Below are 27,363 nucleotides of genomic sequence, written 5' to 3'. Positions count from 1 at the left end.
CTTGGTTCCCATTGCCTATTTTATGTGACAACTGGAGGGGAAGAACTTTATACAGTATCCAGTTCTCATCTGTTGAAGGAGAAGGCCCAGGTAGGGACCATCAAATTGTGGAGGTAAATGCATGGTTTCACAGGTGATGTCAGAGAGAGGGCTTTGGATTCTTTGACCATGGGATGTTGTTCCAGGAAGAAGGATTGCTAGGGAGAGATGGGATCCACCTAAGGAAGAGAGGAAAGAGCATCTTCTCAGGCAGGCTTGCTAACCTAGTGAGGAGGGCTTTAAACGAGGTTCACTGGGGGATGGAGACCTAAGCCCTGAGGTAAGTGGGGAAGTGGGATACCGGGAGGAAACACAAGGAGGAGGGTGCAACAGGGGAGGCCTCCTGATTCATAGTGAGAAAGTAGGGCAGTCGGCTAGTTATGTTAGGTGCCTGTACATGAAAGCAAGAAGCCTAGGAAACAAGCAGAAATAATTGGAAATCCTGGCACAGTCAAGGAACTATGATGTGACTGGAATAACAGAGACTCGGTGGGGTAACTCACATGACTGGAGCACTGTCATGGATGGGTATAAACTGTTCAGGAAGGACAAGCGGGGGAGGAAGGGTAGAGGAGTTGCAATGTATGTGAGAGAGCAGTATGATTACTCAGATCTCCAGTATGAACTGGAGAAAAACCTATTGAGAATCTTTGGGTTAAGTTTAGAAGTGAGAGCAACAAGAGTGGTGTCGTGGTGGGCATCTGCTATAGACCACCAGACCAGGAGGATGAGGTAGACAAGGCCTTCTTTGGACAACTAACAGAAGTTTCCAGATCACACACCCTGGTTCCATGAGGGACTTCAATCACCCAGACTTCTGCTGGGAGAGCAATACAGCAGTCCACAGACAATCCAGGAAGTTTTTGGAGAGTGTTGGGGACAACTTCCTGGTGCAAGTGTTGGAGGAACCAACTGGGGGCCATGCTCCTCTTGACCTGCTGCTCAGAAATAGGGAAGAATTGGTTGGGGAAGTAGGTGGGTGGCAAACTGGGCAGAAGTGACCATGAGATGGTTGAGTTCAGGATCCTGATAAAAGGAAGAAAGGAGAGCAGAGAAGCAGACTTTGACTCCCTCAGGGAACTGATGGTCAGGATCCCCTGGGAGGCTAATATGAGGGGGAAAGGAGTCCAGGAGAGCTGGCTGTATTTTAAAGAAGCCTTATTGAGGGCGTAAGAACAAACCATCCCAATGTGGAGAAAAAATAGCAAACATGGCAGATGACCAGCTTGGCTTAACAGTGAAATCTTTGGTGAGCTTAAACACAAAAAGGAAGCTTACAAGAAGTGGAAACTTGGACAGATGACTAGGGAGGAGTATAAAAATATTGCTCAAGCATGCAGTGGTATAATCAGGAAGGCCAAAGCACAACTGGAGTTGCAGCTAGCAAGGGATGTGAAGGGTAACAAGAAGTATTTCTACGGGTATGTTAGCAACAAGAAGAAGGTCAGGGAAAGTGTGGGACCCTTACCGAATGGAGGAGGCAACCTAGCGACAGATGATGTGGAAAAAGCTGAAGTATTCAATGCTTTTTTTGGCTTGGTCTTTATAGACAAGGTCAGCTCCCAGACTGCTGTACTGGGCATCACATTATGGGGAGGAGGTGAGCAGTCCTCAGTGGTGAAAGAACAGGTTAAGGACTATTTAGAAAAGCTGGACATGAATAAGTCCATGCGGCCAGATGCAATGTATCCGTGGGTGCTGAAGGAGTTGGCTGATGTGATTGCAGAGCCATTGGCCATTATTTTTGAAAACTCATGGCAGTCAAGGGAGGTCCCAGACGATTGAAAAAGGCAAATATAGTGCCCATCTTTAAAAGGGGAAGAAGGAGAATCTGGGGAACTACAGACCAGTCAGCCTCACCTCAGTCCCCAGAAAAATCATGGAGCAGGTCCTCAAGGAATCCATTTTGAAGCACTTGGAGGAGAGGAAGTTGATCAGGAACAGTCAACATCAGTTCAACAAGGGCAAGTCATGCCTGACCAACCTGATTGCCTTCTATGATGAAATAACTGGCTCTGTGGATATGGGGAAAGTGGTGGCTGTGATATATTTTGACTTTAGCAAAGCTTTTGATATGGTCTCCCACAGTATTCTTGCCAGCAAGTTTAAGTATGGATTGGATGAATGGACTATAAGGTGGATAGAAAGCTGGCTAGATCGTCTGGCTCAATGGGTAGTGATCAATGGCTTGATATCTAGTTGGCAGCCGGTATAAGCAGAGGGCCCCAGGGATAGGTCCTGGGGTTGGTTTTGTTCAACATGTTTATTAATGATCTGGATAATGGGATGGATTGCACCCTCAGCAAGTTTGCAGATGACACTAAGCTGGGGGGAGGGGTAGATACGCTGGAGGGTAGGGATCGGGTCCAGAGTGTCCTAGACAAATTGGAGGATTGGGCTAAAAGAAATCTTATGAGGTTCAACAAGGACGAGTGCAGAGGACATCCTGCACTTAGAATGGAAGAATCCCATGCACTGCTACAGGCTGGGGACCAACTGGCTAGCCGGCAGTTCTGCAGAAAAGGACCTGGGGATTACAGTGGATGAGGAGCTGGATATGAGTCAACAGTGTGCCCCTGTTGCCAAGAAGGCTAATGGCATATTGGGCTGCATTAGTAGGAGCATTGCCAGCAGATTGAGGGAAGTGATTATTCCCCTCTATTCAGCACTAGTGAGGCCACATCTGGAGTACTGTGTCCCGTTTTAGGCCCCCCACTACAGAAAGGATGTGGACAAATTGGAGAAAGTCCAGCAGAGGGAAACGGAAATGATTAGGGGGCTGGGGCACATGACGTATGAGGCGAGGCCGAGGAACTGGGCTTATTTAGTCTGCAGAAGAGAAGAGTGAGGGGGGATTTGATAGCAGCCTTCAACTACCTGAAAGGGGGTTCCAAAGAGGATGGAGTTTGACTGTTCACAGTGGTGGCAGATGACATAAAAACAAGCAATGATCTCAAGTTGCAGTGGGGGAGGTGTAGGATGGATATTAGGAAAAACTATTTCACTAGGAGGGTGGCGAAGCACTAGAATGGCTTACCTAGGGAGGTGGTGTAATCTCCATCCTTAGAGGTTTTTAAGACCCGGCTTGACAAGGCCATGTCTGGGATGATTTAGTTGGTGTTGGTCCTCCTTTGAGCAGGGGGTTGGACTAGATGACCTCCTGCGGTCTCTTCCAACCCAATCTTCTATGATTCTATGAAACTGCAAGGCATGTTTTGGAAGGCAGAAGTTAGTAACCTGAGATGGAATTTGGCCAGGATTCCAAGGTTAACATCTCCTCCCTTCCAATAAATCTAATCAGATTGATTAATGACAATGCGTGTCTTAGGACTTCAGACTTGCATTTAAACCCAAAGGATGGCACTGCCTAGGACAATTAGCTCAATACTGACTTAGATAGAAGAGTTCCCCTGAGTTACTACCAGCATCACTTGCTGTAGTGCACAGCCATAGTGGTCTTCCATCCACATACTAACCCATCTCAGTCATGCTTGGCTTGGGCAGTCTGATGGGATCTCAGCAGAAGCTTCCATTACAAAACAGCAGGCCCCAGAAGTTGAGATAAATATCTAGGGTGATATCCTGGCCTCACTGGAGTCAATGACCAAGCTCCCACTGAGTTCAGTGGGGCCAAGATACCACCCCCAAACTTTAGAGTGTGTGCTATGACTCTATCATGCTCATCATGACTCCTGCACAGAAGCGCTCTTTGTGCAATCCTGAAGGAAGGCTCTCCCATGTGTGATGTCTGAACACTGACAGAAAAGGTGGGAGCCCTTGACTTCAGAGAAGATTCCAAAGCTCTTGGAGTTGTTTACACTAGAATCCTATCCAATAAAGATTCACTTAAAAAAGAGAGAGAACAAAAACAAATTATCCAGAGATGCTGGCTTGCACTTTCCAGTCACTCCCTCTTTGGTAATCATCTTCCCCTTGGTGCCCCACAGACCAAATATGTTGCATTCCTCATTTGTTATTATTATTAGAAAAGAACTTGCTTTTTTGCATACCATTGTCAGAGTTCAAAGTGCCTTCGTGCTGACGTGAGTGTGAAGGAATCCATGTTTCATTCATTGGAAGATTTTGAAAAAAATTCTATTATGGGCTGGATTCTCCACCCCACCCAACCTCTTCTTAGACACAGTGGAGGGGGCAGCTGCAGGAAGCCAGCTGCAGCTGCCTGATCCCACACTGCCACTTCAGTGGCACTAAGTGGAATTAGCGGACCAGATAATTTGGCTCTGTTATCTGTGAATTACATCGTTGGATGGAAGCATATCTAATTCTTGTAGCATTGAACCCCCTGTGAATCACTAGAATGCTAGGGAGAGAGGGATCAAAAGGAATGGAATTTTAAACAAGGTGGTGGCTCACCTTTATTGGCTTCCTATTCGTGTGAATGAGGGAAATTTTAGGTCCTGTCTACCCTACCAAAAATCATGTTTATAAACATGGTTGTAGCCAGACAGTGTTAGAACAAGATTTATCCTTTCCTCTTGGGCCAGAAAAAGCATGTTAGTGAACAAATTTATAACCTGGGCACCTGATTCTCCTTAAGGCCCTTTATGTTGCTTTAGCAGTGTGAGTAATGTAAAAGGATCTTAGTGTAAATAAGAATCAGTCCCTAGGTAACTATCAGGGTTAAATCTTGGTCCTCTAAAGCGCCACAATTTCCAAACATTGCCAGCTCTACTGGGAAATGTTTGTAAAAACCATCAATGGGCAAAGAAATATAGAAGATGAGGGTTGTGATACAGCATGGCCAGAGGGCAGCAGTAGAGGGTTAGAAGGGAGCCTTATTCCCTGTAAGGGGAAGAAAGTTTGCTATAGATTAACTAGAGCACCTGAAGCCAATTAGAGCACCTGCAGTCAGTCACATGATAAAAACCCCTACTTCAATCAGATAGTGTGGGAGTTGGAGCAGAAAGGATTAGTGTTGGAGCAGAGAACAGTTTGAAGGGAAGCAGAGGATAGTTTGGAGAAGTGCTGTGGTGGGCTAAGAAGTCCAAGACCCTAGGTAAAGGGGCACCTGATTTGTACAGAGGGAGGGCAGGAAGCCCCCCACAAGCTGAAGGGCAGGAGAGGGAAGTAAAGCCCTGGGGAAGGAATCGTCAGTTCAAGTGGTTTACCACTATCCTCAGGGCCCCTGGGCTGGGACCTGGAGTAGAGGGCAGGCCCAGGTCCCTCCCTCTCCATTCCACTCCTCTAGGACACTAGTGGGGCAGTTAATATTCCAATTCAGGGGCAAGAAATGGTGCCCTAAACCCGCCCCCCCCCCCCCAAGAAGAGAAAGCGTGAGACCCATCATAATAGTGCCAGCAATTTGCCATAGGGTGTATAGATTTACCTTCCATTATATGGCAACAAAATGGCAAGTGAAATTCAATGTTGATCAATGCAAAGTAATACACATTGGAAAATATAATCCCAACTATTCATATAAAATTATGGGGTCTAAATTAGCTGCTACCACTCAAGAAAGAGATATTGGAGTCATTGCGGATAGTTCCCTGAAAACGTCCACTCAATTTGCAGCGGCAGTCAAAAAAGCTAACAGAATGTTAGGAACCATTAAGAAATCGATATATAATAAGACAGAAAATACCATAATGGCACTATCTAAATCCATGGTACGCCCACATCTTGAATATTGTATTGTCTGCAGATCTGGTCTCCCCATCTCAAAAAAGACATATTGGAATTGGAAATGTCACAGAAAAGGGCAACAACAATGCTTATGGGTATGGAACAGCTTCCATATGAGGAGAGATTAATAAGACTGGGACTTTTCAGTCTGGAAAAGAGATGACTAAGGGGGGATATGTTAGAGGTCTATAAAATCTTCACTGGTGTGGAGAAAGTAAGGAAGTGTTATTTACTCCTTCTCATAACACAAAAACTAGGGGGTTCACAAAATGAAATTAATAGGAAGCAGATTTAAAACAAGCAAATGGAAGTATTTCTTCACACAATGCACAGTCAACCTGTAGAACTCTTTGCCAGAGGATGTTATGGAAGCCAGGACTATAATGTGGTTCAAAAAAGAACTAGATAAGTTCATGGAGGATAGGTCCATCAATGGCTATTAGCCAGGATGAGCAGGGATGGTGTCCCTAGCCTCTGTTTGCCAGAAGCTGGAAATGGATCACTTGATGATTATCTGTTCAGTTCATTCCCTCTGAAGTACCTGGCATTGGCCACTATTAGACAGGATACTGAGGTAGATGGACCATTGCTCTGACCCCGTATGGCCTTTATTATGTTCTTATATAATCTAGACACTACTAATTTTTTCCCCTTTTGAAGCAACTGAAAAAAGACTTTAGTAGTTGATGTAAACCAACTATCCCATGGACTGGCAGGACTGGAATGATTAACAGAAACCTATTGCCAGGGGACAAAAGAAGAGCCTGATCCAAACTCCATGGCAAGGGTCTCATTGACTTCAAGGTGCCTTGGGTCAGCTTTCAAGTGTGTGTTGGAGCTGGGATTAGAACTCAAGCTCTTGACTCCCAGCTCTATGCTCTGCCCACTAGATCACACAGTTTCAGATGTTTGGTGCATAACTAATGTACATACAGACATAATTGTGTGCACTCTGGCCCTCTTTGAAATGGCTTCAACTTTGATCAGGTTATAGTTTTCCCACATGCTGGTGGTTGGCCTGAAGTGCCAAGTGAGAATTTTCAAAGCTCCCGCTTTAGTGCCAATAACAAAGGCCTTTTTCTGGCAGTAAAGGTTATTAATTCTATTGCTCCTGATGCACGTACGCAGTTTTGATTACAACTCGGATAGCTGTATGCATGAGGCCAGTAAACTAGCACCTGACTATTGAATCGAACTGATGCAATGCTGCCTTACTCAAGGAAAAACTCATTCTTGAATGGTCATTTACTGGGATTGCTGTTTAGGGGCTGGAGGGCATGTGTGGGTATATTTCTACCCTCTGCTCTATGGAATCAGACTTGATCCTGGGTTGGTAATTGTCTTGCCCTCTTTTGATGGCTTGAAAAGAAGCGATACTCTCTGATGCTGCTGACAGACTTCCTTCTTCAGGTAGAGGCCTGTCGTTTTCGAGCAAAAGGGTATCCCAATAAGTTCTGTTTCCCATACCACAGTTTACAATTCTGGTGTTTGTGTGAATATGCAGCCACGAATCATTAGGAAGGAACAATTATGGTCAGAGAAGCTGAAGGTGATTTTGTTACTGAACACAGAGCATTAAACTCATCTCTGGTACAATTCCCTTAAAATCAAAGGGTTTACACCAGGAATTAATTTGGACAAGACTCTCCTCATTATGGTAGTGCTCATGTTCTCAGGTTTATCAGCAAGCACAATAATACCCGGATCTAGACACAGTGAGAAGAATGATCAATGGAGCAATAAACCAGCTTGAGTAAATAGGGTACTTAGGTTTGCATCAAAGAGTGTCCTAGTAATGCTGAATTCTTCTGTTCTGTATTGACCAGGGTGAAAGGAGTGACAGACATCACGGTGAGCTGTTTGCCATTTTCATCAACAAATTTTAAGGGAGTATCCAGGGCCCCACAGCCCCTGGCTTCACACTTTGAAAGGCCCCAGGATAACAGCCTACCTGCTGGAACACAACATCACATCATCAATCCTGGCTCCTGACAACCTTCATTCAGCTCTGGTCAGGTAGGCTATGTGCTTTGACAAGTGCTGGGAAGCTGAAGAAGTGATCTGTGTACCAGGACACATTCAGACAGTGTTGGGTACTGTTCTTTATTTTGGACCATAAATAACAATTTGCACTGGTGCAGCATTTTCCACCTGAGGAGCTACAGTAACTTTAGAAATATTTAATTAAGCCTCATAAACCCTTGTCTGTGTGGTAGGAATTATCCTTATTTTTCAGATGGAGAAATTGAGGCACAGATAGTTAAATCACTTGCTTAAAGTCTCAGTCCATGACAGAGCCAAGGCTAGAACCAGTATCTCCTGATGCCCAATGCTGTGATTTAGTTTTAAGTCCATTCTCCTCTCTCATGCATGCTGTGGTTTATAAAACACATAAAGAGAGAGGCTCTCTCGCCCAAAGCACATATAGTCTAACTCAAGCAAATGCAGCATGTGGGATAAGAGTTCAGGGGCACAAATATCACTGGTGATATTGAAGCCTTTGCAAAAGCAGTGAGTTTTGAGGAAGGATTTGAATGGAGAAAAGGCGGGGAACTAATGTCTAGGAAGTGGGAAGCTTGTTCCAGGTATAAGGGTAGCGTGAAAAAAGGCACAAAACGAATGGCTTTGCCTACATTTGAAATGCTGCAGCTGTGCTGTGGTAGTGCTTCAGTGGAGCCACTACCTACGCTGACAGGAGGGGTCCTCCCATTGCTGTAGTAGTTAATCCATGTCCCCGAGAGGCAGCAAGTAGGTCAACAGAATAATTCTTCTATCCACCTAGTGCTGTCTACGCAGGGACTTAAATACGTCATTCAGGGGTGTGGATTTTTCCCTGAACAATGTAGCTGGGTCAATCTCATTTTCTAGTATAGACGAGCCCTGAGAATGGGAGAAGGGAACACAAGGGAAAGTCAGGAGATAGGGTTGAATGGGACTTAAGCACATGCTTAAAGTTCTGCATGCGCCTAAATGCTTTGCTGAATCAAGGCCATAAATAGGATCTGATTGTGACGGGTTGGATCACAGAGCCCCTTTTGGGAGCTGCCACCTGATATGCTAAGACTACCTCTGTTCCTGCTTTCCCTGCCAGCTCGGGGCCCCAGCACCCTGTCTTGCTGAGCCAGACACTCTCGTCTGCTCCATCAAAGACCCAGGGTCTGAATTACTTGCCCCAAAGCTGCAGGTTTACCTGCAAACAGCTCACAGAAGTGTTCCTGCCTTTAACACTCAGATGCCCAACTCTCAACAGGGTCTAAACCCAAATAAATCTGTTTTACTCTGTATAAAGCTTATGCAGGGTAAACTCATAAATTGTTCACCCTCTATAACACTGATAGAGAGAGATGCACAGTTGTTTGCTCCCCAGGTATTAATACATACTCTGAGTTAATTAATAAGTAAAAAGTGATTTTATTAAATACAGAAAGTAGGATTTAAGTGGTTCCAAGTAGCGCAAATCTATGTCTGATCAAACTGAATACAGATAATCTCACCCTCAGAGATGCTTCAGTAAGTTTTTTCCTCAGACTGGACACCTTCCAGGCCTGGGCACAATTCTTTCCCCTAGCTCAGGTGGTAGCTAGGGGATTCTTCACGATGGCTCCTCCCGCTTTGTTCTGTTCCACCCCTTCATATATCTTTTGCATAAGGCGGGAATCTTTTGTACCTCTCTGGGTTCCCACCCCCTCCTTCTCAATGGAAAGACACCAGGTTAAAGATGGATTCCAGTTCAGGTGACACGATCACATGTCGCTGCAAGACTTCATTGCCCACTTGCCAGCACACACTATACAGGAACACTTACAGGTAAAACAGAGCTATCTGCAGTCATTTGTCCTGGTTAATGGGAGTCATCAAGATTCCAAACCACCATTAATGGCCCACACTTTACATAATTACAATAGGCCCTCAGAGTTATATTTCATATTTCTAGTTTCAGATACAAGAATGATACATTCATACAAATAGGATGAACACACTCAGTAGATTATAAGCTTTGTAATGATACCTTACAAGAGACCTTTTGCATGAAGCATATTCCAGTTACATTATATTCGCTCATTAGCATATTTTTATAAAACCATAAAGACTACAACGTCACACCGATATCTTGCATAGATTTCCTTTTCTGTACACCTCTGTGAGATCTGTATCATTAGATAACAGTGAAAGGACACAGCTAAGCCCCTCCAGAAACAAGCTGTAAAGACACTTATTACACAGCTAAGGTGCCCTTGTCATTTGGCAGATGTCTCAGTTCAACCATAAGCAAAGTCCTAGTACACTTTTCCCAACACTTTTTAATATTCTGCAGCTCCAACTTCACTGGCTCCTAAACTGGAAAAAAACTTTCTCTTTCCATCAGCAAATAGAGCCACAGACACAAATAAAACACATTCCAGTGTCACTGACTAACAAGGTGAGTCTGCTCTATATACTCAGGCCTACGAGCTACATACACTAATCCAAAGGCTAAAATAATTCCTAAGAGACTGTGCAGCTATTCCTGTGTATACAACATGCTCCAGAACCTCTCCTGTAAACTTAATCTGCTGCAACAAATCAAGGTAATCTTGTGAGCCCCCAAGACAATTGAGATTTTTTTCTGCTGACTTGCCTGGCTTTGTAGATACTTAGCTCTGAGTTACAGGAGATTTAAATCAAACCTGCTAACCTACTGATCTTGATAACCTTTGGAAAATTTCGAGCCAGCTCAAGAAATGTCAGACCTCCCTCCAGATGTCAATGGGAAATGCACATGTAGGTCAATGGGATGATCTGTCCCTTGCTCCCCACCCAGCTACAGAAACTGTAGGGACAGAAGATACACTACTGGGGGAGAATGGTTACTGCAGAAGTGGCTGCCTTTTAGTGGTGTGTGGTTGATACAAAGTGGGCCAAATTCAGATTTGGTGGTAAGTGGGGGAACTCCATGGAAGCCAATGGAATCCTGCCAGTGATGAACTGGCTCAGGAGTTTTAAATCCCTTTGGAACCTTTCTGGTTTGGCCATCTTTGTTCAAGATGAGGAAAGCTTGTGTCCATACTGTGAATAAAGAAGGCAAGAAAGAAAGATTCTATCTCACTCATTTCTCTCCCAACAGGAAAATCATCCTGCTGCAAAGTCACAGCTTTTCATTTGCACAATTAGTGCAGTGTATAGCTACTATGGTGATGGATAGTTGGCTAGGAAAACCAGTTCTAGAAGAGCACGATGAAGCAACACACAAATTCTCATTGTGTCATTTATCAGATTGACAGGCAAACTTCAAAGACAAGGTTCCATGGGTTTTGTGACTTAGCAGCAGCCATTTGCCTTACCTGAGAACAGGTGTGTCTTTGTTCACAGTACTTGCTTGTTGCTTACTTTTTATCTCTTTCTCTTTACTGTCATTTTCTCCTTGCCAACAAGTTCCCTGCCCTGCACCTTGCATTACATTGCATAAATAGCTAGGTGTGTTCTGAGTGGCTTTCACCTTCCTCTGAAACATAAGGCAATGGTCACTGGAGGTGGCATACTGTACTTGATGGGGTCTCAAATGGTCAGAGCTCTCCCCTCAATCTCAAGTCTCCTTTGGCACTTAGCCATAACAAAAAACAGTGACCACACACATACAGCCATCATGGTGATTAGTGGGGATTGAACCAGAGACCCCTTTCAGGACCAAAAGTCAAGCCCTTACCACCTGCTGTAAAGGAGACCTTATTGAGGTAGAAGTTACAGGCTGCAAATGATTTGCTAGGACCATTCACAGGGGGCAGGAGGGGGCTTAATAACACTGCTCTACAGCCAAAATGCTTCTGAAATAAATGTAGTCAAACTTTACTAATTCTGGGTCACTGAGAACGAAAATGATGCTTAAAATTGTTGATTGGCTCTAGTTTTCAAGTTATGCTATTGGGTCAGTATATACGACCCTTGACTTGGGAATAGCGGAGGATAAGTGAGTTATAAAGGGAAGGGATCTCAATTTAAACCAGAAATGACTAAAATACATCTTTGACTGGATCTATGAATAAATCTATGACTGGGTTTGGACAGTACTTGCTTTTTAGACAAAACAATGAATGATGCAATTTGAAGCTGGTATTGCGTCATACATTATATGAATTGCATCATGTTATTCCTAGAAGTCATGGATGATGCAATCATAACGAAGCTTACATCACTCTGCTGAACAAATTGCCCTATATCAGCTCTAGAAATCATACAGTGTCGTGCTCTCTTATTTGTCAGTGTCTGATTTTGCAAAGGGACACATTTCTGTTTAGCCAAAGTGAGCAGAGATGCCTCGTACTTGTGTGAACAGTGCAGATAACTTCTGCTATGTTTGTGGTGAAGTGACTTTTGCATCACAAAAGTGCAGTATAATCACTATGGTTAAGAAAGCTTATCACCTTTATTTTGGCTGCAAAATTGGAGATCAGGACAAGAGGTGGGCCCCACACATATGCTGCAACACTTGTGCAACAAATCTTCGCCAGTGGTTGAACAGGAAAAGGAAATCTATGCCTTTTGCAGTGCCAATGATTTGGAGAGAGCCAACAGATCATACCAGCAATTGTTACTTCTGCATGGTGCCTCCAGTTGGGAAAGGTGTGTCAAAGAAGAAAAAGTGGACTGTGCATTATCCAAACATTCCATCAGCTATACGCCCAGTACCCCACAGAGAAGGACTGCCGGTTCCTGATGCACCAGAATCATTCTCACTTGAGTCAGACAAGGAAGAGGAAGAGGATGAAACTTCTGGTCCTGAACCATCAATGTCACAGGACCCACATTTTCTCCCATCCTCCTCCTCTGAACCACACCTCATAACACAAGGTGAACTGAATGACCTTGTCAGGGATTTGGAACTACCCAAGAGTAAGGCAGAGCTGTTGGGCTCCAGACTACAGCAGTGGAATCTCCTGGCAGGTGATGTTAGGGTTTCCATGTTCCGTGACCGTCAAAAGGATCTTGTCCCATTCTTCTTCATGGAAGGTGATCTTGTAGCCTGCAACAACATCGATGGTGTGATGGCAGCCCTCAACATCATTCACGATCCAGATGAGTGGAGACTGTTCATTGATTCATCGAAGACGAGTCATAAAGCTGTTTTACTGAATAATGGTAATGTTTTGCCATCAATTCCAGTTGGTCATGCAGTCCATATGAAGGAAACCTATGACAACATGAAACCACTTTTGAGGTGCATAAACTATGACCAACATCAGTGGCAGCTTTGTGGAGATTTGAAGGTTGTTGCTTTCTTGCTTGGTCTGCAGACTGGATACACAAAGTACTGCTGTTTTCTCTGCGAATGAGATAGTCGTGCAAGAGATTCCCACTACATCAAGAAAGATTGGCCACTCTGACAGTCATTGGAGCCTGGGAGGAAAAGTGTTTAGCATCCACCACTTGTTGAATCAAGGAAGATTTTGTTACCACCTTTACACATCAAGCTGGGTCTGATGAAGAACTTTGTCAAGGCCATTGACAAAACACAAGCAGCTTTCAAGTACCTCCGTGGAAAATTTCCAAGGTTAAGTGAAGCTAAGATAAAGGAAGGTGTCAACAAGGACAAGTGCAGAGTCCTGCATTTAGGACGGAAGAATCCCATGCACTGTTACAGACTAGGGACCGAATGGCTGGGCAGCAGTTCTGCAGAAAAGGACCTAGGGGTTACGGTGGACGAAAAGCTGAATATGAATCAACAGTGTGCCCTTGTTGCCAAGAAGGCTAATGGCATTTTGGGTTGTATAAGTAGGGGCATTTCCAGCAGATCGAGGGATGTGATCATTCCCCTCTACTCAGCACTGGTGAGGCCTCATTTGGAGTACTGTGTCCAGTTTTGGGCCCCACACTACAAGAAGGATGTGGATAAATTGGAGAGAGTCCAGCGGAGGGCAACAAAAATGATTAGGGGGCTGGAGCACATGACTTATGAGGAGAGGCTGAGGGAACTGGGATTGTTTAGTCTGCAGAAGAGAAGAATGAGGGGGGATTTAATAGCTGCTTTCAACTACCTGAGAGGGGGTTCCAAAGAGGATGGATCTAGACTGTTCTCAGTGGTAGAAGATGACAGAACAAGGAGTAATGGTCTCAAGTTGCAGAGGGGGAGGTTTAGGTTGGACATTAGGAAAAACTTTTTCACTAGTAGGGTGGTGAAGAACTGGAATGGGTTACCTAGGGAGGTGGTGGAATCTCCTTCCTTAGAGGTTTTTAAGGTCAGGCTTGACAAAGCCCTGGCTGGGATGATTTAGTTGGGGATTGGTCCTGCTTTGAGCAGGGGGTTGGACTAGATGACCTCCTGAGGTCCCTTCCAACCCTGAGATTCTATGATTTGTTGGTCCTCAGATTCGTGAACTTCTTCGAGATGATGCATTTGACCATGCACTGTGTGGCATGGAAAAGACGGCATGGAAAGCCTTCCAGTTAGTGGCAATAAATTTTCTCGGAAATAACAAGGCAGACAACTACAGGTTGTTGGTGGAAAACCTCCTCAAGGCATACAAAAGCCTTGGTTGCAACATGTCACTAAAGATACATTTTTTGCACTCTCATCTAGATTTTTTTTTCCACCGAACTGCGGAGCAGTGAGCGACGAGCATGGCGAGCGATTTCACCAGGACATTGCAACAATGGAGAAACGCCATCAGGGCAAATGGAGCCCATCAATGCTTGCAGACTATTGCTGGACAGTGACAAGAGATGCTCCATTTAATGAATACAAGAGACAAGCCAAGAAGCGCCGAGTAGACACTGAATAGGACTAAACTATGTATATAATAGTTTTTTGCCTTTTGTTTCATAATAAATTTTAGTTAGATAACCCTTTTGCTGATTTTTAAAGTGTTACATAAACAGGACAGGTGAAATATTATCATGTAAAGCAACCATAAACACATGAAAAGACCTAGGTTTACAATTTATGATTAAAACTCTACAATCTACACAATATACATAGACATAAAATGTAAAAACTTAAATATCTTAGAAACAGTAGCCAATCAGTTGTTTTAATTGTCATATTTGAATTCAGCACATCAAAATACATAAGAAAAAGGACATTTTATCACTGAAGCAGATGCCTTCTCAAAAATTGTAGACCAGTATAACATGCACCAAACCAGTATATTAAGTGTGCTTGCCTGGAGGATTGGGCATGAAATTGACGCATGCTCCCTTAGTAGGTTTCCACTTGTGGTATGTGAAATGCTGATCATGCTGTGTACCAACCCACTGCCTAGGAGCATTTGCCTGAGATATTTCTGTAAAGGGCACACTCAAAACAGGGAGTCTTTTCCTGCAAGTTACATGGAGATGAGGTGCACGAGCAGCACCCAAGCAACATGTTATTGCTTTCACTCATTAGTTATTATTTGATCATTTATTGCTTCTTAGTATTTGACCCACAATTACAAGAAAACAATGACCCTGCCCCAAAGAGCTCCCAATCAGAGGGCCTCAACCTGCAAACCCCATTTTCCAGGGACAAATAGTTCTCTTGAAGCCAATGAGATGAACTGGGGGTCGGGACCCCTCAGGGGGTCATGAGGTTATTACATGGGGGGTCGCGAGCTGTCAGCCTCTACCCCAAACCCATTATAACATTTATAATGGTGTTAAATATATAAAAAACTGTTTTTAATGTATAAGGGGGGTCGCACTCAGAGGCTTGCTGTGTGAAAGGGGTCACCAGTACAAAAGTCTGAGAACCCCTGGTGTAGCATGAGACCCATGTCTAGACAAATGGGTTGGGAGAGCAGCAGGGAATGCATGAAGCAAAGTCTTTGAAGTTTGGCACATGTCTTGCAGTCCCAGAAATTTTTTTGATGAGGTTACAAAATAACCTGGGTGTAGAGAAAGAGGTGTAGTGTGCTGGGTATAATATGTTTTACTGGAGATTCTTTTCTCAGATGAGATGTAAATTGTGTTCTAGGCCATTAAATTTTCTGGCCATTAAAGATCTGATGGCCCTTTTCATAAAAATAGGGCTGTTAACATTGGGGCCTAAGGCCACAGCCATCAACTCATACAGTTACATTCTATTTCCCTAAATTCCCCTGCAGTTTCAGCTGGACCTTCATCTTCACTTCCCGCCCTAAACTGTTGTTTGGAGTTGCTTCAACAGCCACCACGGCTGCATTTCAATAGTACGAAAAGTGATGTTGTACTCTAATTGTAGAATCTGGAAAGTGCTTTGGGATCTTACTGCTTGTTCGGGAAATTGGTGTTTGTAAAATCTTAAACTGTATTAGGCACAAGACTGATCTGGCTAATGTGTGAGTGTCCTGCTGCCCTCTCCTGGATTGAATGAGAACAGCTCGACTGATATTAGATCCTGACAGTGGTTAGAGCTAGCCAATTGATTCAAATGATGGAGGCCTATGGTTTGGAATCTGAGGGTCTGTGCACTGTCCCTGCAGTCACTGACGTTCTGAGTGGCTGTGGAGTGCAGCACAGTGACAATCATGAAGGCCCACAGTGGCCACTGATATGGTACTGTTCAAAGTACCGTGAGGGGAAATGGTAGGGTACAAACAGTGATCAGGGGTGGTCTAGCTGTATTGCACCCTGTGTCAGTGCACAAGTCCCTTCCAGCCATATTAATGTAATGGCTGTTTGTTCCCAACATAGAGCTAGCATGGCTCCTTGTGCTGGGCCTTTGACTAGTATGAAGAGGGATTTTTGGAATCATGCCCCAACATTGCTATAAGGTACATGCAGGATTGGGGCCTTGCTGACGCAAGGAATAATGTTCTTGAGAGATTCTGAGTTATAATCTATTGCCCAAGTCTTTATGGCTCTGCAAATTCCCTTGCTTGTTCTAGTGTATGTTTGCCTGTATTTGCTATGGAAGAGGTCAATGGTATGGAGGCAACTGGTGGGTCAGAGTGGGGTGGTAGCTGCAAGGTGGAAGGGGTTTATGGTTTGATGACCCTGGTGAGCAGGGGGGTGTGACTGTGCAGAAGGGGTTAATGCGGTGGTGGACCCAGTGGGCGGGACGGGAGATGGGGCAAAAGGGGTTAATGGGGCAATGGCCCCTGCAGGCAGTGGGGGGAAGATAGGGTGAACGAGGCAGACAGCTCGGTGACCCAAGCAGACAGTGGGGGTGATGGGGCAGAAGTGGTTAATGGGGTGGTGGCCCTGGCAGGCAGTGGGGGCAGAGCTGTCTCCCAACCACTAGACTGTACATGTGCCAAAAATCCATCTCTTTACTTGGGGTTACTCTGTGATCCCCACTCGCAGCACTCAGACCTTCCCCACCCCCTTTTCCTAAAGGGTTATGATTTGTGCTCTCTGAGCTAATAGTGGCTACTCTTTGATCAAATGCACCTTTTCCCAGCAGCTTTCCCTGTTATCACAGGCATTAGGGTTGCATCTTGATTTAAAGAGACACAGTTACTTTCCAAAATCTTATCGGGACCAGCGTCCTGAAAAACTTAGACCTGGATTTGGGTACCCTCCGTCACCCCTTTCTTTGTCCCCAAGAGGTCAACTGTGCGACTGCTCCCCTCCAGGAGATCAGTTACACAGTTTCCTTTCAAAACCTGAGTCACAGGCTGAGTTCCTGGGTGCACAGATGCTGAATCAGCCATTCTGTCCTGGGCATCCTCTCCCATGTGATCATTGTGGAGACATTCTTGTACCCCCACTATTCCTTCCCCAGTTTCCTCCTCTGGGCCTGTATGTTCTCTAGAGTAGGATCTGTCCCCTGTTCAGCTGTGAAGGGCTCACAGCTAACAGCCTGGACAGTTGTGTCACTGACAGGCGCTATACCCCCCTCCCTTCTTGAGGTGCTATTGCCTTCAGCTACAGTGCAGGAGCTGGTCTCAACCACTCTCACACCTGGAAGCATACTGCTTCCCCCTCATGCATAGGAATCAAGAAGACTCTCTCCCATTCCTTCAGAAGTTCCTGGGACTTTAACCTTTCCCTCTGGGGTCCCAGCAGAATGCTCCTTCTTGCTGCAGGCCAACACCTTAACAGCCTGAGCTACACAGAAAAAATCATTGCCAATTAGTATGAAAATGGGATTATCGTCCACCACCCCTGCTGTCAATAAACTTTCTAACCCCCCGAATTTCTATGTGTGTTTTCGCCAAAGGCACATGAATCCTGTAACCTCCTTCTAATAAAAGCTCTGCCATCTGTCCTGGCAGTATGTCACCTTCCTGAATTATACTCCACTTGACCACAGAAATCTCTGCATCTGCATGTTCCCACCCAAAGTATTCCCTGCCATTAATCCTGACAGCCTTTATGTGTTTCCTCTGTGGCTCTGCAGAGGCTAATCTAGTGTGACCAGATGTCCCGATTTTACAGGGACAGTCCTGATATTTGGGTTTTTTCTTATATAGGCTCCTATTATCCCCCACCCCCGTCCCGTTTTTTCACATTTGCTGTCTGGTCACCCTAGGCTAATCTTACAAAACCAATAGAATATGTTTCAATCGCCTGGGAGTTTTCTGTGTTAAGGACAGTGGAATTGTCATGAGCTATTGGTTGCCTGCTTCCTCCTAGTACAGAGCATCTATTCCTCAGGTGATCAGTGGAGTTACAATAGCACCTTTGGGCTCTCCTGTTTTCACAGGAGATTTGGGGAAGAGAGTAGAGAGGAACGGTTTGGGGAGGTGAGTGTCCAGACTCCCAGCCACCCTCTTTTGCGGACCCTGCTTCCCACTAGGTTTAAACCTCCCTTTATGTGGTTTATGCACAATAGATGCCTGTATGTGCTCAAAGGCATCGTCTAGAGAAGCAATCTCATCCACAGTTTTCACATTTTTGTCCCATAGACACTGTTTCACATCATCTTTACATATGCTTAGGAAATGTTCCTGAGCAACCAGGTCAAATAGTCCTTCAAAGCTTGTAACTCCTTTTCCCCTCACCAACTTTCCAATCAAATCTTTCATTTTGTTTACATATTCCCCATTACTCATGTCAGCACCCCCTTAAAATTTCTAAGTTTTACTCTATATGTTTCCGGGTAATCTGAAATTGCTTCAAAACCATTTATTTGAATCTTAAGCATCCTCAATTGGTATTTCATTGAATATATCCAGAGATTTACCAGTAAACTTCGCAACCAAAGTGGGGATTTTCTTGTCATCAGGAATCTGATGAATCTCACACAGCCTCTCAAAGGTAGTGAAATAATCTGCAACATCACTGATCTCAGCATATGCAGAACACAATTGTTCCCATTTGTGGATTTTTGGAGAGTTGGGAATTAGTGGTGCTGGTGTCAGCAGGGGTTTCTGGTTCTGCTTTTCTAGCAAGTCCAATGAGTGCTTTCACTCTCTCTCTTTCTTCAGTTTCTTGTTGTTTCAGTTCCATACTCCTCTGGTGTACTATCTCCGCAGCCTCTGGCTTGCTTCTGGGCTTTGGCTTCTACTTCCTTCTCCTTTACCACCTCCAGTTCTTTCAGTCTCAACTGGTGCTCATAGTTTCTCTCTTTTTCTGCTGCCTGCAGTCTGAACAGCTCAAGCTTCGCAATTGCTTCACTGCTTTCATTCATCTTTCTGCTTTTCTGTCCCCATTTCCATTTCCTGAAATAAGCAAACAGAAAATAACAAACCAGTAACCTTCTCTTTGACTGTTCTCAGCTACCACTCTTAAAATCTCACTTAAAATCTCTATACCAGTGGATGAAGTACAAAGCTCCCTCAGAACAACAAGCTGTGCATTTCATCCTGCTCGCTGTGCCACTGTGACCAGTCCCCTGGGGTGCAACTGGGAACTGGGGTACTGTTGAGTCCTCTGTTTTACCAGCCGGGGCTCCCTCTCACACAGTGATGCTGTGACAAACTACAAACCTCTCCAGGTCCTGCACTTACACAGCCATCCATAGGCAGGGACACAGCCAGCTGAGTTACACGTATGCTTCTCCCAGCCACTCATGAACCAACAACGAAGAGACTCCAGCCAATTGCCCCCAGCTTCCCAGCCTCGGACCCCAGAGCTGTACCATCCTGCGCGGATCAGGAGCCTGACCAGTGTAAATTTATAACCCAGTCTGCCCCTCCCTCCATGTGGAGAGGACACACACATGCCTTTGTAACTGAGCTGAGAATTCCCAAGCACTTCAAGCAAAATACACTGTTTTAGGTGTAAGCAGGATCTGAATGAATTCTCCCCTGACAGCCAGCTGGGGTGTGTGTGCAGGGGACAGACTTCAGGAACAAACTGTATTTACATAAACACACCTACTCTGCTTAGATATCCAGCAGATAGAGCGGTGTTGCTCAAAGTAATCAACTTTGCCTGGTGTTGGGTTACAGATCACTTCTGAATGCAGTAGTAATGAAATGCTGTAATCAGTGTGTTGTCATTATTGTATGAATGAAGGGACTTCCCCCTTGAAGCCTGAGCCAGTCTACTCTGATGATCTTCATCTTCTTGGCATCACAGTTGTTTCCAACATAGGTGGGGGAGCTATGGTGCTGCAACTGTTCCTTATTTTATACCCTTGGTCCATGTGCCTGGCACACACTAGCCCAGGCACGTCCTGGTGGGCTTTGCAGTGAACAAGCAGCCCTCACGTCACAGTTTCCAATCCCATTGTGTGGTGCTTGCATAGTTGAGTCACATAGCTGATTGATTGGTGGTCGACACCCACCAGAGCCAGAATCCTTGGCATGCCATTAGCAAACTTACAGCATATTTCAGTAACAACCATAGATCACAATCTCATAACTATACATACTACTGCTATTCACACTTGAGCAGAACAATGGGTTTCAGCAGATCATAACTTTTCCTATGATATCTTACATGGCATGCTTTGTATTAAACAAAGCATAATCATATGAGACTGGTGAATATGGTGATTCCAGTGTACTGTTTTGAGGCACAGAGTGCCATGGGGGTGGTGCGAAAGGGGTTAATGGGGCGGTGGTCCCAGAAGGCAGTTTAGGGAGGGGATGGGGCAGAAGGGGTTAATGAGGTGATGACTCTGACAGGTAGTGGGGAGTGGCTTGGAAGGGGTTAACGGGGCAATGGCCTTGGTGAGTAGTTGGCGGGATGAGGTGGAAGAGTTAATGGGAGGTAGTGGGGGGGTGCTGGCCCAGAAGGGCTTAAGCGGGCCGTGCCCTGGTGGGCAGTGGTGGTGATGGGGTGGCATTGGTTAATGGGGCAGTGGCCTAGGTGGGCAGTGGGGGGTGGTTGTGTGGAAGGGGTTAATGGGGAGGTGCCGCTGGCAGGCTATGGGGGGGCGGGTGCTGGCCCAGAAGGGCTTAAGGAGGCGGGTGCCCTGGCAGGCAGTGGGGGTTGGTGGCATAAAAGGGGTTAATGGGGCGGTGGCCCTGCAGGGCAGTGGGGGATGGGAGCACAGAGGAGGTTAATGGGGTGCAGGCCCGAGCAGGCAGTGTGTGTGTGCGGGGGGGGGGGTTGATGGCTGGGAAATGGTTATGGTGCAGAAGCCCCAGTGGGCAGTGGTGGTGTGGAAGGGGTTAATCCAGCAGGCACTGGCAGGATGGGGATGGCACAGAAAGGATTAGTGGGGAGGTGGCAGCAGTGGGCAGTGGGGGGGGGGGTTAATGGGGTGGTGGTGCTGGTAGGCAGTGGAGGGGGGCTGGCAGGTAGTGGGGGTGTTGGAGCAGAAGTGGTTAATGGGGCAGTGGCCCCAGCAGGCTGTGAGGGGATGGTGGTGTGGAAGCAGTTAATGGAGCGGAGGCCCCGGGTGGGCAGTGGGGAGGGTGATGGCTCAGAAGTGGTTAATGGGGCACAGGCCCCGGCAGGCAGTGGTGGTGGTGTGGAAGGGGTAAAGGGGGTGGTGGCCCCGGCAGGTGGGGGGTGGCATGGAAGAGGTTAATTGGGAGGTGCCCCCAGCCAGCAAGGTGGGTGTGTGGCATGGAAGGGGTAAATGGGGCAGTGGCACTGGCAGGCAGTGGGAGTGATGGTGTGGAAAGGGGTAATGGGGCGGTGCACCCGGGGGAGTGGGTGGCACGGAAGGAATTAATGTGGCGGTGGCCCTAGCAGACAGTGGTGGTGTGGAAGTGGCTGGGTGTCATGGGGCGGAAGTGCTTAATGGGGTGGTAGCCCCAGTGGGTAGAAGGGGGGGGGCGTGGAAAGAGTTAATGGGATGATGGTCCCAGCAGGAAGTGGCGGGGTCGGGTGGGGTGGGGGTGATGGCGTGGAAACGGTTAATAGGGCTGTTGCCCCGGCAGGGAGTGTCGGGGGGTGGCGCAAAAGGAATTAATGAGGCAGTGGTGGAGGAGTAATAGTAATAGGATGAAATTTAATAGTGAAAAGTGCAAGGTAATGCATTTAGGGATTAATAACAAGAATTTTGCTTATAAATTGGGGACACATCAGCTGGAAGTAACAGAGGAGGAGAAGAACCTCGGAGTATTGGTTGATCACAGGATAACTATGAGCCGCCAATGTGATATGGCCGTTAAAAAAGCTAATGCGGTTTTAGGATGCATCAGGCGAGGTAGTTCCAGCAAAGATAAGGAGGTGTTAGTACTGTTATACAAGGCACTGGTGAGACCTCATCTGGAACACTGTGTGCAGTTCTGGTCTCCCATGTTTAAGAAAGATGAATTCAAACTGGAACAGGTTCAGAGATGGGCTACTAGGATGATCCGAGAAATGGAAAACCTATGTTATGAAAGGAGACTCAAAGAGCTTGGCTTAGAAGGTTGAGGGGGGATATGATTGCTCTTTATAAATATATCAGAGGGATAAATATTAGGGAACGAGAGGAATTATTTAAGCTTGGTACCAATGTACACGAACAAATGGATATAAACTGGACACTAGGAAGTTTAGACTTGAAATTAGACGAAGGTTTCTAACCATTAGAGGAGTGAAGTTCTGGAACAGCCTTCCAAGGGGAGTAGTGGGGGCAAAAGACATATCTGGCTTCAAGATTAAGCTTGATAAGTTTATGGAGGGGATGGTATGATGGGATAGCCTAATTTTGGCAATTAATTTTGGCAATTGATCTTTGATTATCAGCAGGTAAGTATGCCTAGTGGTCTGTGATGGGATGTTAGATGGGGTGGGATCTGAGTTACTACAGAGAATTCTTTCCTGGGTGCTGGCTGGTGAGTCTTGCCCACGTGCTCAGGGTTTAACTGATCGCTATATTTGGGGTCGGGAAGGAATTTTCCTCCAGGGCAGATTGGCAGAGGCCCTGGAGGTTTTTCGCCTTCCTCTGCAGCATGGGGCATGGGTCACTTGCTGGAGGATTCTCTGCAGCTTGAGGTCTTCAAACCACAATTTGAGGACTTCAATAACCCAGACATAGGTTAGGGGTTTGTTACAGGAGTGGGTGGGTGAGATTCTGTGGCCTGCATTGTGCAGGAGGTCAGACTAGATGATCATAATGGTCCCTTCTGACCTTAAAGTCTATGAGTCTATGAGTGGCACTATATGTGAAAGAAAGCATAGAATCAAATGAAATAAAAATCTTAAATGAACCAAACTGTACCATAGAATCTCTATAGATAGTAATTCCATGCTCTAATAAGAAGAATATAGCAGTAGGGATATATTATTGACCAACTGACCAGGATGGTGATAGTGAATGTCAAATGCTCAGGGAGATTAGAGGCTTCATAGGCTTCATAAAAATAAAAATCTCAATAATAATGGGAGATTTCAACCAGGGCCTTCCCTAGCTATTCTGGGGCCCTACGCAGCGCCCCTGTAGGGGTGTGTGTGTGGGGCCCCAGGCATCAATGGGGGAGGAGTGGGGGGGCTGGCCCCAGGCCTCCGCGGTGGGGGAGGGAGTCGAGCCCCAGGCCTCTGTGGGGGAGGAGCGGGGGGGGGATGGCCCCTGGCCTTCTGTGGGGGTGGCTTTCTTGGGGGGCAGGGGGAACCACCCCCCAGCACTCACCAGCAGCACAGCTAGGGCCGGGTTGCTGCACTCCCGCTGCCGGTGAGTGGCGGCCCGGGCAACCTCAGGAAAGGATGCAAAGATAAAGTTTCTTGACACCTTAAATGACTGCTTCTTGGATCAGCTAGTCCTGGAACGCACAAGAGGAGAGGAAATTCTTGATTTAGTCCTAAGTGGAGCTCAGGATCTGGTCCAAGAGGTGAATATAGTTGGACTGCTTGGTAATACTGACCACACTACAATTAAATGTAACATCCCTGTGGCGGGGAAAACACCATAACAGCCCAACACTGTAGCATTTAATTTCAGAAAGAGGGACTTCACAAAAAATGAGGAAGTTAGTTAAACAAAAATTAAAAGGTACAGTGCCAAAAGTGAAATCCCTGCAAACTTCATGGAAACTTTTTAAAGACACCATAATAGAGGCTCAACTTAAATGTCTACCCCAAATTAAAAAACACAGTAAGAGAAGTGCCACCAAAGTGCCACCATGGCTAAACAACAAAGTAAAAGAAGCAGTGAGAGGCAAGAAGGCATCCTTTAAAAGGCAGAAGTTAAATCCTAGTGAGGAAAATAGGAGCATAAACTCTGGCAAATGACGTGTAAAAATATAATTAGGAAGCCCAAAAAATAATTTGAAGAACAGCTAGCCAAAGACTCAAAATGTAATAGCAAAAAAAAATTTAAGTAGATGAGAAGCAGGAAGCCTGCTTAAAAAAAACAGTGGGGGCCACTGGACAATCAAGATGCTCAAGGAGCACTCAAGGAAGATAAGGCCATTGCAGAGAAATTATATCAATTCTTTGCATTGGTCTTCATGGCTGAGGATGTGAGGATGATTCCCAAACCTGAGCCATCCTTTTTAGGTGACAAATCTGAGGAACTGTCCCTGATTGAGGTGTCATTAGAGGAGGTTTTGGAGCAAATTGACAAATTAAACAGTAATACATCACCAGGACCTGATGGTATTCAGTACACCCAAGAATTCTGAAGGAACTCATATGTGAAATTGCAGAACTCCCCAAGGGTCAGTCCTAGGACCAATCCTATTCAATTTATTCATAAATGATCTGGAGAAAGGGGTAAACAGTGAGGTGGCAAAGTTTGCAGATGACACTAAACTACTCAAGATAGTTAAGACCAAAGCAGATTGTGAAGAACTTCAAAAAGATCTCACAAAACTAAGTGATTGGGCAACAAAATGGCAAATGAAATTTAATGTGGATAAATGTAAAGTAATGCACATTGGAAAAAATAACCCCAACTATACATACAACATGATGGGGGCTAATTTAGCTACAACGAGTCAGGAAAAAGATCTTGGAGTTATCGTGGATAGTTCTCTGAAGATGTCCACGCAGTGTGCAGAGGCTGTCAAAAAAGCAAACAGGATGTTAGGAATAATTAAAAAGGGGATAGAGAATAAGACTGAGAATATATTATTGCCCTTATATAAATCCATGGTACGCCCACATCTCGAATACTGTGTACAGATGTGGTCTCCTCACCTCAAAAAAGATATTCTAGCACTAGAAAAGGTTCAGAAAAGAGCAACTAAAATGATTAGGGGTTTAGAGAGGGTCCCATATGAGGAAAGATTAAAGAGGCTAGGACTCTTCAGTTTGGAAAAGAGGAGACTAAGGGGACATGATAGAGGTATATAAAATCATGAGTGATGTTGAGAAAGTGGATAAGGAAAAGTTATTTACTTATTCCCATAATACAAGAACTAGGGGTCACCAAATGAAATTAATAGGCAGCAGGTTTAAAACAAATAAAAGGAAGTTCTTCTTCACGCAGCGCACAGTCAACTTGTGGAACTCCTTACCTGAGGAGGTTGTGAAGGCTAGGACTATAACAATGTTTAAAAGGGGACTGGATAAATTCATGGTGGCTAAGTCCATAAATGGCTATTAGCCAGGATGGGTAAGAATGGTGTCCCTAGCCTCTGTTCGTCAGAGGATGGAGATGGATGGCAGGAGAGAGATCACTTGATCATTGCCTGTTAGGTTCACTCCCTCAGGGGCACCTGGCATTGGCCACTGTCGGTAGACAGATACTGGGCTAGATGGACCTTTGGTCTTACCCGGTACAGCCTTTCTTATGTTCTTATGTACTAACAATAGTTTGTAACATATCCCAACACAGTCCCAACGATGGAAATATACCTGTCCTCTGCAAACGCCCAGCTCCTCGGAGAGTGAGGATGAAATGGGGTTTGGCAATCATCCAGTTTGGAATGCCCCGACCCTAATGGATCCTTTTGTTGTCACACAAAGAGATGGTGAAGGGGAAAAACCCACACTGAGCACTCCCAGGGCCCCACTTCCAAAGCTGTGGAGACCCCCCAAGAACATGATGAGGAATGTTCAGTGCAGGCAGAGAACCCTGTACTTCAAACAGCCACTTTAAACCCAGATGCCCTCGGATTCATGTCTCAAGGACCCATCATCTTGCCTCCATGTTCAGTGATGTCACCTCAGCCAATACTGACAGCCAGCCTAGACGTTCCTCTAGGGAAGGGAAGCCCAGGTGTGTGCTGATGTATGATTGTTTAGGGGAACCCAGTGACCTACAGATCTCTGGGGTGCCATGGGGGGTGAGTTGCCTCATAGGAAACCTGTTCCACCCCTCAGGGTCCTGTGGGATGGGTGATGGGAATGCTCCTGATGAATGGGGGCCCTGGGTCTCCTGCTCGGGATCCATGGTATAGAGCTGCCCACCTTGATGGAGACATCAAGGATTATTTCTGTTGGGCAAGGGAGAGTGTAATTCCTTTGGGGTTTAGAGAGCATGGCCCCTTTAAATCTTTTTCCTAAGGGGCGAGGGAGAGCAGTGAGAGAAAGGAGGGAAACTCCAGGGTGTGGCTCTGGAGCCCCAGAGAGAGGAGGGCTGCAGCAAGCAGGTCCTCGCAAAGTGAAGCAGCATAGAACCTTCTTGAAGCCTGGGAAGGACAGGGCGGCCAGTCGGGGACACCCCAGGACAGGAACCAGGAGGAGCACAGTGCCAGTGTTGCCGGCACAGAGGCCCGAGGACAGCAACAGCGGTTCGTTGTCCGGTGTGCTTCGCACCAATGAACACACCAAGGTGGAGAAGCAGACAAAGTTTATTTGAGCCCAAATAAGGTGCAAGGGAGACATAGCAATCTCAAATCCTGCTGCACAGATATAAGCCGTTTTTCTCTTCTTATACATGATTTCAGCTAAGCATTTCCCATTACCCCCCACACTCCTCCCCCTTACCCCCCTTCTTCCCCCTCCCGTCTATTCCCATGTAGCAAATACACTTTGCAATAGCAATTACATTAAGCAGTTAAGTCATACTTGGCAGTAAACAAATCATCTCGTTAGTGACTTTCTCTTGACCGGTTATTTTGTTTTCCTCCCTTTGATTCGTTATCCTGCCTTCCCTTCCTCCTCTTCAGCCAGATGCAAGCAGGCCTTATAATTGCCTCCTGGTATCAGTGTTGCACTGATAACTAGCTGAGGTCAATTAAAGTTTAGCTTGGGGCCCTCTAGGCATGCGTAGAATAACTTTGGTTCATTCAGGCCTAATACAGATGCCTGATGCCACCAACAATTCCCCCGTTTGAGAATACTCAACAAACTTTTGGCTGAGTTTTTTTATACTTTGAGGACAAAAAGCAATTAAGCTTTAGGGAGCTGGGGTTATTAATGAGGGGGTATTTAGTTTTACATTCATTCTTCCCATGGACCCAGCAGGATTTGGTATGTGGGAGGCCACACCCACCCTAACCGGTCCAAATGCTTGGAAGGAGCACTGTGAATGTCCACACTTCCACCCAGAAAGTGTCCAAGTATGTTTTCATGACCACAGATCAG

Source organism: Mauremys reevesii, linkage group 7 (genome assembly GCF_016161935.1).
Source record: "Mauremys reevesii isolate NIE-2019 linkage group 7, ASM1616193v1, whole genome shotgun sequence".
NCBI lineage: Eukaryota > Metazoa > Chordata > Testudines > Geoemydidae > Mauremys > Mauremys reevesii.
This window is presented reverse-complemented; position numbering follows the sequence as displayed.